We start from the raw sequence: 16217 nt of genomic DNA, 5'->3' as shown, positions 1-16217 counted from the left end.
AAGAAGAACTCTGGCTGCACTTTTTCCAAAATGGATCTATTGGTTCTGTTGGCAGCCCATGGCACTTTCAGTATTCTCCTCCAACACCATAACTCAAAAGAATCAATTATTCTACAGTCTTCCTTATTCACTGTCCAGCTTTCAGATGCAAATGAGGTTATTGAAAATACCATGGCTTGGGTCAGGCTCACCTTAGTCCTCAAGCTGACATCTTTGCTCTTCAACACTTGAAAAAGGTCTTGTGCAGATTTGCCTAATGCAATACATGATTTGATTTCCTGACTGCTGCTTCCATGAGTGTTGATAGTAGATCCAAGAAGAAGGAAGTCCTTGGCAACTTTAATCTTTTCTCCTTTGATAAGAATGTTGTTTATTGGTCCGGTGGTGAGGATTTTTGTTTTCTTTATATTGAGATGCAATCCATATTGTGAAGGCTGTGGTCTTTGATCTCCATCAGTAAATATTTTAAGTCTTCTTCACTTTCAGCAAGCAAGGTTGTATTATCTGCATATCGCAGGTTGTTAATGAGTCTTCCTCCAATCCTATTGCCACATTTTTCTTCATAGAACCCAGCTTCTCAGATTATTTGTTCAGTATACAAGTTGTATAAGTATGGTGAAAGAATACAACCTTGTCACACATCTTTCTTAATTGTAAACCATTCTTAAGTTCCTATGTTCTGTTTGAACAACTGCCTCTTGGTCCAGATACAGATTCCTCATGAGCACAATTAAATGTTCAGGAATACTCATACTTAGCAGTGTTGTCCATAGCTTGTCATGATCCACACAATCAAAAGCCTTTGCAGAGTCAATAAAGCACAGGTAAACATCTTTCTGATATTCTCTGCTTTCAGTCAAGATCCATCAGACATCAGCAATGATATCCCTCATTCCATGGCCTCTTCTGAATCCGGCTTGAACCTCTGGAATTTCTCTGTCAATGTATGCTTGCAGTCGTTTCTGTGTTACCTTTAGCAAAACTTTACTTGCGTGGAATATCAAATAGATTGTCTGATGATTTCCGCATTCCGTTGGGTCACCTCTCCTTGTAATGGGCACAAATATGGATCTCTTCCAGTCAGTCGGCCAGATAGTTGTCTTGCAAATTTCTTGCAGATATGAGTGAGTGCCTCCTGTGCTGCCTCACTCTCTTGAAAAATTTCTATTTTTTTCCATCAATTCCTGGTGGCATAGCTTTCAGAATCCCAGCAACTCACAAGCCACCACAGTAAGACAAACTGACAGACAAGTGGTGGGACAGCCTTAGTTTGGCCATCTGCAAGGTGGAGTTACTTAATATCTACCCCATGATACTGCTATCTAGTGTCCAAGAGTAAGGATGGTGAAAATGCACAGCTCCTGGCATATATGTTTCCAGTCTCAGTTCACCTAATATACAAGGTAAGCAAGAGCTTACTTGTGCTTACATACTAATCTGCACTGAACAGTTTCACGTGGATTTCACCCCAGATGCTTCACATAGAAATGTAGCCAAGCAGTTAATTTATTTTCTTTAACATTTTCCTTGAAAACTTCCATCTTTTCTCTGTTTACCATGATGTTACTTATTGTTCCAGCTGTGAAGATTTTTGTTTTCTTTACGTTGAATTGTAATCATCCATTGAATCCTATAGTGTTTGATCTTCATCAGTCAATGCTTCAAGTCCTCTTTGCTTTCAGCAAGCAAGTGTGATATATCCATATCACAGGTTGTTTAATGTGTCTTCCTTCAATCCTGATGCCACTTTCTTCTTCATCGAATAAGTATGGAAAAAGCATACAACCCTGATACACAGCTTTCCTGTTTTTAAACCACACAGTATTCTCTAGTTCTGTTTGAACAACTGCCTTTTCATCTATGTATAGATCGTGAATGAGATAGATCAAGTGTTCTGGAATTTCCATTCTTTTACAATATTTTCCATAATTTGTTATGATCCATACTGTCAAATGTCTTGGTATTGTCAATAAAACATAGGTAAATATTTTTCTGATATTCTCTGCTTTCAGCAAAGATAAATCTGATATCAGAAGTGATATCCCTATTTCTACGTTCTCTTCTGAATCAGATTGAATTTCTGACAGTTCCCTCTTGATGTACTACTGTGAGAATTTTTTAATTTTCTTCAGCAAAATTTTACTTGCATGTGATATTAATGATATTGTTCAATAATTTCAAAGTCCTGTTGGGTCACCTTTTTGTGGAATGGCCTAAAATATAGATATCTTCCTTTTGGCTAGAAATCGTCAACATTTCTTGACATAGACAAGTGAGTGCTTCTAATGTTGCATCCGTTTATTAAACATCTTAATTGGCATTCAATTCCTGGAACTTTATTTTTCACCAATGCCTTCAATGCAGGTTGGACTTCTTCCCTCTGTGCCATCAGTTCCTCATCATATGTTGTTGTTGTTGTGTGCCGTGGAGTCAGTTCCGACTCATAGTGACCCTGTACAAGGTTTCCGAGGCTACAAATCTTTACGGAAGCAGAAAGCCTCATCTTTCTCCCAAGGAATGGCTGGTAGTTTCGAACTGCCGATCTTGAGGTTAGCAGCCCGTTTCATAACCACTACACTACCAGAACTCCTTTCTTGATCATATACTACCTTCTAAAGTGGCTGAACATTCTGTAACTTTTTTTGGTATCGTGATTCTACATATTCCTTCTATCTTGTTTGATGCTTGTCTCTTTCAATATTTTGCCTATGGAATCAATATTTCTACTCAAGACTTGGATTTTTCTTCAGTTCTTCCAGCTTGAGAAATGCTGACTGCATTCTTTCCTTTTGTAAGTCCAGATCTTTGCACATTTCATTGTAATATTGTACTTTGTCTTCTTTGAAATATTTTGTTCAGCTTGTTTACTTCATTATTTCTTCCCTTTACTTTAGCCATTCTACATTTAAAAGCAAGTTTCAGAGTTTCTCTGACATCCATGTTGGTCTTTTCTTTCTTTTCTGTTTTTAAAATAACCTTTTGTCATGCATGTCTTGAATGTCATCCCACAGCTCATCTGGTCTTTAGTCATTAGTTTTTATAAGTCCAATCTATTCCTGAGATTGTCTCTAAACTCAGGTGAAATACCGCAAGGTTATACTTTGGCTCTTGTGGACTTTTTAAATGTTCTTCAGATTTCTCTGGAATGTGTATATGAGAAATCAGTGGTCTGTTTGGCAGTCAAACCTTGGCTTTGTTCTGACTCATAATATTGAGCTTTTTCATTGTCTTTTTCCAGAGATCACTGGTAGCTCTGCTTAAATATTATATTATAGCTACGTTGTAGAGATCACATGAAATAAAACCTACACAGTGTCTTTCAAAATGTCCAGATGCTAAATACTCTTTTATATCAATTATCTTCTTCCTCTTTCCCTATGCCTCTGTGTAGTCATTAGAATATGATACGACCAAACACAAGTCCATAGGGGAATTTTTCAAATGTCCTAGTGACTAGAACCTGAATAGTTGATAAGACTGGCTCTCCCAGTCTTGCCATCTCTGGGTACAGAGCAGGCCACAATCTGCTGCTGGAACCTTCCTCTCTAGATCTGTGACTTGCCCCAAACACAGTAGACCTGCAAGGATGGTTGCTCTGTTTCCAAGAGCAAATTACCTCAATTTCTGTGTCTTCATTGCTATAGGTCTCAAGGGAATTGGTTTATTAGAGAAATAGCACTGCATGGTTGAGTCAGCTGAGACACTAAAGGGTTTTGTTGGAAGTACTCAGCTACAAAAGCTCTGCTTCTTCTCCTGTTGCAGCCAGAGTTTCCATTTCAGTGCTATGGCAGCAAAGACAATTCCATTTGTGATTTCACAGTTTGATATTTTCCACCTTGTGTGGTGGTGGTTCCAGGTCCTGAGTCAAAGTGCGCTTTTGAGTATCTCCCCTTTGATGCTAATTTCTTGTTGCGTTACTCTCAGAATTCTCTCACTCTTTCCTGTACGAATCTCTATTCCACGGGCCAGTGACACTACTCTTCAACCTGTCTCTCTCACTCCTCTTAATTCAATTAAGAAATCTGAAACTGCTGAGGAAGAGAGTAAGGTAAGAGGTAGGAGGTGTTACTGGGGTGGAGAATACTGTCTTATGAATAAGCCATTTGCTGTAATGCAATGAGAGTCTACAGGTAAATCTTATAATAGCCCAACTCCCGCACAATAGTATTATAATGAAAACAATGCATGTGCAATGCAGAAAGCGACTAAGATTTTTATATTTACTGACATCACACGAGAAGCTAGGTGCTCTGAGATGTTTTAGTTCATATAATATTCTATTTTGTGAATGGTGTATTATCCCCACTGATGTTAGGGTTGGTTACCAAATATATGTCCTTATGCTTCCAAGCTCCAAGTTCTTTTCAAGAAATTCCACATTCCCCCTTGGCCTCAGGGTTTGACCACATGTTCTACAACTCTGTGGTCTCTGTTCACTCAACATAGAGAGGTCACTTAAGGCTCTCTTGTAAATCTGCTTTCTTTTTGAACTTCCAGACAAGAGGGCGGGTGTTTCCATCTCTTGGAAGAAAATGTTCCTAGACAATATCCTGGTGACAAAGGTTAGCTCCCGAAAACTACTGTCCCACTGAACTTTTCAATGTCCCCATTGAGAAACAAGCTACTGGTAGTGTTAACGTCTATGTTCTGACACTAAATCAGGCAAGAGTCTAAAAAGTGTCAAAGAAACAACAGATTGGAGGGAACTCTGCTATTTCACAAAGGACTGTGAAGAAATGTATTACCTTTTTATTCTTTCTAGTTTGGAAAACAAGAGAGATCAACAAAAATTACAATAGCTATATACTCTATATATATTCATATATTAAGGGGAGCTGTTGTTATTGTTGTTCTTAGAAGTCATCCAGTCAGTCTTTGACTGTAAGCAACTTCATTGAAACAGAGTAGAACTGATGCACAGGGTTTTCTAGCCTGTGATATTTACCGAAGTAGATGGGCAGATAGTTCTCCTTTGGAGCCACTGAGCGGGTTCCAACCACAACTGTTTGATTAGCAGTTGAGGCCTTGATTATTGTGTTGTTATTGTTGATGGTGTTTGTGTACTGCTGAGTCAGTTCCAATTCATAGTAACCCTATATAGGATTTCCAAGGCTATAAATCTTTACAGGAGCAGAAAGTCTCATCTTTCTCCCTGGATGAACAGCTGGTGGATTTGAACTGCTGATTTTGTGGTTAGCATCCTAAAGTGTAAGCCACTATGCCACCAGAGCTCTGCTAATAAGTCAATTTGGACTCATAGTGATCCTTTAGGACAGAGTAGACCTAACCCATAGGGCTTCCAAGGCTGAAATCTCTATGGAAACAGTCTGCCACATCTTTCTCCCACTGAATGTTTGTTTACAACTGCCAACCTTTCAGTTAAGAGTTGAGTATTTTACCACAGTGCCACCAGAGCTCCTTAAAGAGAAGTTAGTGATTTTAAATAAATATGGAGCCCTGGTGTGTGGCTCTGTGGGTTAATGCACTGGACTGTAAAGTTGTTTGAGCCACAAGGTTGTCAGTTCAAGCTCACCAGCTACTCCTTGGAGACCCTAGACAGGGTCACTATGGACCGGAACTGACTCAGGGGCACTTGACAACAACAACATGCATATATAGGTCTACATAAAATATCAATAATTTATGTACCATCTATCTGTCATCTAGCTATCTACCTAGCTAACTAGATAAACTAGCTATCATCTATCCTCAGCCACACTTCACTACAAGGAGCTCTAGTAGTGTAGTAGTTATGAATCAGACTGCGAACCTCAGGGTCAGCAGTTTGAAACTACCAGCTGTTCTGCGGGAGAAAGATGAGGCTTTCTGCTCCCGTAAAGATTTATAGCCTCAGAAACCCTGTGCAGGGTCACTGTGAGTCGGAACTGACTCCATGGCACACAACAGCAACACTTCACTACATCTATCTCAATAACAGCAAGTAGTTTGTATGTTTGCTCTTTCCTAAGACCTGCCATGGTACCTGACATACAGTCAGTCTTTGTATTTATTAAATGAGTGAATCAGTAAACCAAAACTGCTCTTTAAGCATAGAACTCTGGTAGAGGTATGCAGCATAAAATGAAATGGAAAGATATGCGAGATAGAGAGAAAGGGTAGTGGTAAGAGAATTAGGGAGCCATACATGGCCCAAGTTTGTGATCTTGAGTGTCTAATCTATGAGGTGATTATGGGGTTGATAAAGATCATCATGCAGGTATCATAGATACTGGGAATAGAAAATCCATGTAATTTACCTATGCCTTTAAAAAAAAAAACAAACAGATTAGTAGGGCTGGTGGTCTCTTTTAGTAAGTTTCTTATTTGGTTGTTTCATAGTCATTTGTTTTGTTTTATTCTCTTGAATAACAATGCATTTATAACTGCTTGCATTTTTACAAGTTCAGATTTCACCATTCATATTTTTCAGAGAAAGTAATGGTTTCCCCAAGACATCATACTGTGTTAGCAGACAAATGAAAATTGATGTCCAGGTTGTCTAATTCCTAAGCCATTACTATTCATCTTTTCTCTCCCGATAAGCTTCTCTTCTCAAACTAGAACTCCAGGTGCCTGTACTCTACCTGCTGCGCTAACAAAATCAAACTTCCGCTTCCTCAACAGGTTTTTCACCATTACTTGTGAATAAGCCCCATGGACCCCTTAAGAGCAATCTATGCCTTGCCCTTGTTCCCATCCAGTCTGCATTGCTCCTTCCTATTTCATCAAAGGGAAGTAGAGAATATACTGTGAGTACAAATAAACTTGCTTTTGGACCAGTGAATTCCCAATGTCCATGCCCTCTTTTTAAAAGCATCTATTGTGTTCCATGGCAACCGCTCCATAGGATTTTCACACTTGTGTGATTTGAGAAGCAGATCTCCATACCTGTCATCTCAGGTATCTCTGGATGGGACTGAATTGTCAATCTTTTGGCTAACAGCATTCACCAGTTGGGGTTTCCATGAGTCAGAATCGACTAGAAGGCAACTAACAATTACACTGTGTGTCAGCTTCATACTAAGCTCCATGAGGAATCTAGTGGTATCAATTGTAGTCTCTCTCTCTCAGGAGAATATGATGGAATTATGGAGACAAAATACATATGAACAAATATCCCCAAATAAGCAGAACACGTGAATAAATGTTGACTGTCAAGGAATAATCAAATCCAACTTTGGAGAAACTTTGTTGTTGTTAAGTACCGATGAGTCAATTCTATTCTAGACTCATAACGACCATGTATTGGGTTTCCAAGGAGTGACTGGTGAGTTTGAACCACTGGCCTTGCAGTTCAAACCAACCTTTCAGTCCAGTGCTTACCCAACAGTGCCACACCAGGACTCTTTAGTGGGTGCTTAACTCATAAGGATTATTGTAGATGTACACACTTTCTTGCCCAGTCAGGTTCAGAGGGAAAAGTTGAGAGAGAGAACATTCCTCCCTCTTCATATCAAACAGTGCCCCCTAAGGCTCCATTGTTTTCTCTTCATTAACAATAAATACTCCTCACAGAAAAGAGGGAGGTCCAAATACTGGGGTTGGTGAGTGCCAGCTGCTGCTGTCCTTAATGTCACATCAGTAAACAGCACCACAGCAATCAATTTGGCTTTTTTGATGAAGACAAAAGCATAAAGGAAAACCATAAGAAGAGGTAATAAAGGCCCTTCTTGTACAGTTAATAGAAAGCCTCCTGGATGGAACAAGCCCAGCTGTTGCTGCTGAAAATTTACTTCTGTTTTCAAGTTCAAATAGAGACTAAAACATTATCTTCGCGGGAATTGATTTTACGTCTTCCAAACACATATGCCACCTTAATTGTGATTTGTGTGATAGCTCAGCTGCTGAAAGCTTACGTTTATCTCTACCTGGTTAAACAACTTTAAATAATAACAAGTCAATATATCTGTCTATTGACCAGGATTCTTCTCAACATCCTTAGAGCATAATGATGAAGAAGAAAAAGGCATTTAACCCTTCATTGTCCATTCTCTGCCCCACTTCTATTACCACAGCTCAGTTTGAATGGGAAGATAGAGTTGTTTAAACAGTGAAATGCACAGGAATATATAAAGCCTTCTGTGATGTGTTTTCTCCTGAAAAGAATGTTTCATTTCATTTTAGCCTCAATGCATTCTTAAAGGAGAAAAAAAAATTGATTTTTGTCAAACATTTCTGCAGTAAACACCCTCATTTATTTTACATACAGAAATGTTGCTTTTGGATTGAGCTTTGAAAAGAGTCAAAAATGGCACCTCATTTGGAAGAGCACATAAACAAAAAAAAAAAAATCCAGGAAAAAAAAGCTATGAACTCTCCATTATGTTTCTTATAAGACATACTGCTTTCATAGGAGTACTTGATGGTAATGAAGTGGGGTGGGACATGAGAGTGACAGGAATTATTTTATTCATATGAACTGAAGCCTGGGGTCTGCTGTAAACATTTTGGTGATTTTGACAGTTGTTGTTGTTGTGTGCCATCAAGACCAACTAATAGCGACCCTGTATAGAGTTCCAGAGGAGTGGATGGTGAGTTTGAACCGCTGACCTTGCAGCTAAAAGTCCAGTGCTTACCCTACAGTGCCACACCAGAACTAACAGTACTGGGGTTAAGTATGTGTTTCTTGTTTATTTGTTAGATGGACCAAATCATTTGTTAGCCAATAAGAAGCCAAGAATCAGCACAGGCCAAGAACTTCAGTGTTTCCACTTCACCCATGCCTGTCCTGTCCCCTCTGGACCTGTCACTGAAGCAGCATGTGGCAATCCAGCCCAGGAGCAGTAGATCTCCTCCAATTCACTCCTTGTGTGAGCTCCACTTTGTTGTTTCAAGAACTGGGAACATAGGCAAGGGTTGAGATCTATCTGTTCCCAGGCTGTCCCAACATTTGATGAGACAGCCAGGAGAAACCACTGCTCAGATCCCCAGCCTTCCATGTAACCAGCTCTCCCACCTAAAGCGTTGCTTCAGTGTAGCAAGCAAATTGGAAGCTAATGCAGGAGCAAAGATTTTAAGTGCATCTTTCTGAAGGGTAAAATATGACTGGTGTCAGCGTAGCCTGAGGTCACAAAGTGGTATAGGGTACAGTTTAGGCTGCTGGGGGAAAGAAAGGTAAAAGACAAGCAAAACACACCATCCATATTTAGACTGCCCTGAGTGTGGAAGCAGGGTACCCTGGTGATACAGTGCTTAAGTGCTTGGCTGATAACCAAAAGCTTGGCATTTCAAACCCAACAGCCTCTCTACTAGGGACAAATGTGAAAGTCTGTTTCCATATTGATTTACAGCCTCCAGAACCCACAGGAAAGTTCTTCTCTATTCTACAGGGTCTTAGTGGGTTGGAATCTAATGTAAAACTAAGGGTTTGGTTTTTGGTTTGGTTACTGTACTGTGGTTGTGATGGGGGGTGTGTCATGTTGTGTAGTGGATTCTGACTTATAGCGACCCTGTTAAAGGGTTTCTGAGGCTTTAAATATTTATGGAAACAGAAAATCTCATCTTTCTCCCACAGAGTGCATCTGGTGGATTTGAACTGCTGACCTTTAGCAGTCTAATGCATAATCCACTATGCTATCAGGGCTCCAGGGATGTAATGTGAATGGGGGGGGCGGATATTGATATCAGTGGGTATATTTAGGGTTAATTCGTATGTTAAATGTTTTCTCAAGTTTCATAAACTCCATTTTGGAGATTTGTATTACAATTAATAGAATTCCAATCCAGAACTCCCTTTAAAATGAAGCTTCCCCCTTCTGCTTTTCCCTGTCCTCCCTATTTCTGCAAGAATAAATAATAATAATAGTACTTAGAACTGACAACTTATTAAACAGTGTGTTGTCAAGGTGGGATAATATCATCAATTGTTAATTAAGACAACGCTTCTCAGGGCTGTGTTCACCTAACAAAGAACATATCTTGCCACTTTCGTGTTTGACCCCCTTGTGTTTTCCTCAAGGCATGGACTGTGTATTAATTAATGTGTACCTCTAGCAATGAAATAATGCAAGAACAGAGGAATAAATGAATCTACATACACCGTGTTTTTTTTATTCGCTAGCCTTCTTTACTGGGTGTGTGACCTTCCTCCTTTAACACTGGTATTCAAATGCCATTTGTTCCACACTTTTCTACACACTCTCATGACAGTGACTCTCTGCTGCATCTAGTCATGTGGACCCTAGGTCTATAGGGTACTTATTATAGTCTGTGTGTGTTTGCACTGACGGTATTAGATCAATAGAAGCTTTCAGTTTCAGCCTTACCAATAAACTCTAGCAAATCACCTGTTAAGTTTCTTATCACTTGTTTATCACTTTGTCATACTGTGGTATTTTGTGTCCTGTAGTGATGCTGAAAGTCATACCAACACTATTTCAAATACCAGCAGAGTCACCCATGGTATACAGGTTCCAGTGGAGCTTCCAGACTAAGACAGATAAGGACTAAAGTTCGGGCAACTTACTTCGAAAAATTAGCTAGTGAAAATCTGGATGAGAAGAAAATTGTCTAATACAGTGTTGGAAGATGGGTTGCCTTGGTGGGGCCTCAAAATACTCCATGGTGACAACAATGGACTGGGTGAACATGAGGATGGCCCAAGACCCAATATTTTATTCTGCTCTACATGAGTTTTCCAGGAGTTGGAGTTAACTACATGGTAATGAGCAACAACAAGCATAGAAAAGACTCCTCGTAAGCCTATACGACAAGGAGCTCTGGTAGCATAGTGGTTACAAATTGGGCTGTGTTAACGAATACTGCAAGGTCAGCAGTTCGAAACTAGCAGCTGTTCCGTAGGAGAAAGATGAGTCTTTCTGCTCCTGTAAAGATTTACAGCCTCAGAAATACAACCCTGTACAGGGTTGCTATGAGTCGGAACTGACTCCACAGCACACAACAACAACAAAGCCTATATAACACCTATTAAGATGTAAGTAGGTATCTCCTCCAGTTAAGGGAGGATGATCATTACTAAATAAATACCTGTCGACTTGAATGCATTACAATTGAGAAAAAACAGTGTTGCTTGCCTCCTGGGTGATAACAAAGTACTCTCCTGTGGAATGTGGGTCTGCAGGCAGAAGGGAGCTCAGTACATTCTTCCTTCTTAATTTTCTAACCTAAATAAACTACCAAACCCACTTGCCATATATTCTTTTGGTTCCAAAGGAAAAAGAGAGAATGGGGAGGGAGAGGATAGAGGAGGTGAGCTAATACCACTGTTCTGGAAAGCCAAGGAAGGTCTAGAGATGACACTAGAAGACTTCCCCCAAGAGTCAACCCCATCATGACTGAAACAATATTGTGGAGATGAGGAAACTGCCATCTAAAAAGCCAATTGTCTCCCGAAACAAAATGGGATGATAATCAGCCCCACCTGGGACCCACACTGCTTGATGCTCAGACCAACCTTCTCTCACCTAGTTCATGTTACTCTGTGGCAAAGCCCCACCAGGAGTGAGATTCCTACGTCTCCTCGGGAAGGGTTCTCCAGCTGTCTTTGTCCAGAGTGCACCCAGGGAAGATCACTCAGAATCTTTAGTCCACGGCTAAAGACTCTCCCAGTATAGTAGGGGTCAGAGAAAGGAAAGCTCATTCTGAGCTGCAGACCTGCTGAATTATTTCTTACTCTGGTAAAGGTGCATTTTCAAAATGTTTGCTTTGGAGAAGTGAGAATTGACATGCATCCTCCTGGTGAAGAGCATAGCTAACTGCAGTGCAACCTCCTTTGCCCCACAAGATACTCAGTTCTTTCATTGTGCACAGGGGGGCACTAGCAATACACCGACACAACCCCAGTAAATCTACATGCTCTGCAGCTTCTCAGGGAAGAACTTAATTACACTCACTTCCAAGTGAGCACAGCTGATTCTCAAGATGACCTGAGCTTTGCATTGCAGACCTGCTGAAGCTACTGGCTCAGATGTCACCTTGTCTTGGAAGACTAGCCTTCTCTGATTGACCCTGCTGGCCAGGATCACTCCCAATCCCTGAGTCTCCTCAGTGTGTCGGACAGTTGACCCTTTACTATTGGCATTGATAATTTCTGCTTTTAAAGTGTCCCTGGCCTTTTGATTGTTTTAGCACAGGTTCTCTTTGTGCAAAAGCTACGTCTTTTCCTGATTGTTCATGTTGTTAAGTGCCTTTGAGTCAGTTCCAACTCATAGCAGCTCTTTATAAGGTTTCCAAGGAATGGCTGGTGGGTTTGAGCAGCCAATCTTTTGGTTAGTAGTCCAATGCTTATCCTACATAGCCACACAAGGAGTTGCATTTACAGAGGTATTCGGTAAACTAAGTGTGGAGACAGCACGCTGAACCTGGAGTCACAAAATGTGTGCTCAAATCATAACACCCTCAATGCTATGTGATTTTGTTGTTGCTGTTAAGTGATGTCGCGTTTGTTATGACTCATAGCAACCCTGTATAGCTTTTTTGAGGTGTGGCTGGTAAGTTTGAACTGTTGACTTTGTAGTTTGTAGTCTGTTGCTGATTCTACAGAACCACACTAGGAGTCTAGGTAACTTGCTTTATTTCTCTAAACTTCAGTTTCCTTTTCTAGTAAGAATTACTATACCTGTGTCTCAGGATTGTTTTAAGAATTAATGAACAGAAAATACATGCTAGTTCCTTGGGTGGCACATGATCATATAAGGCATTTTGTAACTGCTAGTCTAAGAGTCCTGGTGTGGTGCATAGGATGAGCACTAGACTGTTAGTTAAAACGTCTGATGTTCAAACCCACCAACTGCTGCTGGGAAATCCTATACATGAACACTATGAGTTGGAACTGACTTGACGACACTTAACATCAGCAGTCAGATCCAGGGTGCTCTGGTGTGGCGCTGTAGGATAAGCACTAGATTACTAACTGCATGCAAGGTAGGTGGTTCAAATCCACCTGTTCCTCAGAAACCCTATAAAGATAGGGTTGCTATGAGTTGGAATTTACTCAATGGTGATTAACAACAACAACAGCTAGATCTATCTGGACAATCTCCTTTCTTGGCATGTTGTATCTGTGCCATTTATTTATAGTCATCCATGTGCTGGGCACTGGGTAGGTGTCCCAAGAAAGTCATAGTTTCTGTCCTCGTATAGTTTTAAGCTAGACAATGAGGTACTTGGGGTATGGTTAACTAACTATAAAGGAAAAAGTCTTCTGGTCAAGATGCTAGGAGAACACATGGGAAGGGCCTTATACTACCTGGAAGAGGGAGCAGGGTCAGGAAGCCCATCCTATTGGAGGATATTTTTAAGAAATTCCTGTCACCCAGGTCTTAGGTTATTGAAATGCAGGTGAGGAACATGTGGCCATACACTTTTCTGTTGTTTTCAACTCTTTCCACTCAGTAATCCTAGAAGGCTTCTGACACTATATTAAAAAAAAAAACAAAAAACAAAAAAAAAACAGGGTTGGAATTTCTACAACATCCATCATAGGGGGAATCTTCTTGGATAGCAACCAAACAGACAACCCTGACTATTATAATTAGCATGGTTTCTATGTTGTTGTTGTTATGTACCATGGAGTCGGTTCCGACTCATAGTGACCCTGCACAGGGTTTCTGAGGCTGTAAATCTTTATGGGAGCAGAAAGCCTCATCTTTCTCCTGTGGAACAGCTAGTAGTTTCAAACTGCTGGTTTCTATGAGCAGAGGTCAAATATACATCCATTATCCAACTCCTCAGAGTCCTGGTATGGCACTCTAGGATAAGCACTGGACTGTAAAGTTGGAACTTCAAAGTCACCAGCTGCTCTTCAGGAACCCTATACAGGGTCTCTATGATTTGTAACCAACTCAACAGCATTTAACGACAAAACAACCCCACTCCTCCACTATTTCTGAAACTATATGTTCTCCCCATAGCACTTTATTTTCTATTGGGTTCCATAATTCATTGGGACAGTAAATAGGAATTATGGAAACAACATAACTGCAATAATTCAAATTACAAAAAAAAAAAAAAAGTGATATAGTCAGAAACAAAGGTAAGCAAAGGACAAGGTTCTGGAGTGGTCCTAGCATTGGCCATCAACGTCTAAAAGGAGACCAACTTGCTTCTAGAAGGGGGCTAAGTCACCAGGCAGGCCCCCAGCTAATCCTGGTAAAAGTGAACTATAGGGTAGGGCTTTGGAAACAGAACCAAAAGGACAAATTGCTTTTTAACTAAAGTTATACTACACCATGCACCTACCATTCCCAAGATGGAGAGAAATTTTCAATGGTTTCTAAGGCTGGATAGCTTTATGGAAGTCCTGGTGTAGCGCTGTGGGCTAATGCGTCAGACTGTGAAATCATTTGAACTGCAAGGTTGGTGGTTCAAGCTCATCAGTCTCTCCTTGGAAAAACCTATACAGGGTCTCTATGGGTCAGAATAGACTCAATAGCACTTAACAACAACAACAATAGCTTTATGGGAACACAAAGCCTGTTTCTTACAGGGTGACTGGTAGATTCAAACTGCTGAATTTATGGTTAGCAGTCCAGGGCATAATCCACTATGCTACCAGTGCTCCTTACATATGAATACTGTAGTTGTTGTTGTTAAGTGCCCTCAAGTGAGTTCCTACTCACACCAATACTATATAGGGTTTCGTAGGAGCAGTTGGTGGGTTAGAATTGCTGTCGCTGTGGTTCTAATTCCATTACTGATCCTACAGTGCCACAACAGGAGTGCACGTATGAATATACCTGATAGTTAATAGAAAATAAGTTCTAATTTCCTTTCCTTCCTGAGGCTGACCAAAGATTGTAACTCTAGTCTTTTGTAGACTTTCCCTTCCTATCAGTTATCAACTGTGATGGTTAATATTATGTTCCAATTCGGCTAAGCCATTATTCTCAGTGACTTGGCATTGAAAGTAATCACCTCCTATTTTGTGATCTGATGTGAGCAGGCCATCATTGGAAGAGGAGTTTCCTTGGCAATGTGTCCCACAACTGTGATGTAAACAGATGTTCTGGCAAAGCTCTCTCTCTTTCTCTCAATCTTGCATTCATCTCATCATCATTTGTTCTCCAGACATGAGAAAACTTCAGTCTGCTATTTAGTCCACAGACTTTTTATTTGCCAGATTTCACAGCCCCTTGAGCCAGCAGCCTACCACCTGACCTGTAGATTTGGTGTTCATTAGGCCCTCTAATCACATGATCCAGGAGAAACCTCCAGATTGCCACCTGTCCCATAGATTTGGGACTTACCAGGAGCTCTGATAGCCTATTGGTTACGAATTGGGCTGCTAACCTCAGAGCAAGCAGTTCAAAACTATCAGCTGTTCCGTGGAGAAAGATGAGGTTTTCTGCTCCCGTAAAGATTTACAGCCTTGGAAACCCTGTACAGGGTTGCTATTAGTCGGAACCGACTCCACGATATATAATAACAGCAGCCTCCACAACTGTGTAAACTATTTTCTTGAAATATATATTTCTATATATATTTATTGTTACGCTGTAGGATCAGCAATGAACTTCAAACCACAAGGTTGGCAGTTTAAACCTACCAGCTGCTCCTTGGAAACCGAACACAGGCTTGCTATGAGTTGGAATAGACTCAACACCACTTACAACATAATATATTTATATATACGCTTCATTCCTTTTGCTCCTCTAGACAATCCAGCTTAAGATACCCATGTTTCAAATTGCTTCTACTCTTGTACTGTGCATCTCACACATATTCCAATCAAAATGTTTTCTCCCTCAGTTTAAAGAACAGGAACAAAGTGAAGGTAACATGATTACCTTACTAAAGATATTCATATGAAGGTCTGCAAATGACCACTATGGTAACTCCTTCAGTGGTTACTTGCATTTTAAAAGATGTGTTCTGATAAACTCTAAAAGTCATAGAATGCATTGAGGAGACAATTTTCAGAAGATGGAAGAATGAGGTTTTCTATCATCCTTTGGACAAATGTTCTACACTACTTAACTTTTTACAAATTTTCCCAATAACACAGAAAGTAGATTAATAGTTTGGGTCCTCACTTCTAATAGGTGGATTTCCCAGTAACACAGAAAGTGAATCAATAGTTTGTGTCCTCACTTCTAAAAGGTGGCTTGCCTAACCTTTATGTTAAGTCTCAGATAACTTAAATGCATATGCAGGAAGCTTCCTGTCTTCACTCTGGTAACATCTTCTGTTGTTCTCAGTTTTAAAGAAAAAATAGCACAGTTAGAATTCCAACTTGACATGAGTTGCCACTAATATAT

This window comes from Chrysochloris asiatica, unplaced genomic scaffold, assembly GCF_000296735.1.
Source record: "Chrysochloris asiatica unplaced genomic scaffold, ChrAsi1.0 scaffold00158, whole genome shotgun sequence".
NCBI classification, from domain to species: domain Eukaryota; kingdom Metazoa; phylum Chordata; class Mammalia; order Afrosoricida; family Chrysochloridae; genus Chrysochloris; species Chrysochloris asiatica.
Note: the sequence above shows the minus strand (reverse complement) of the source record.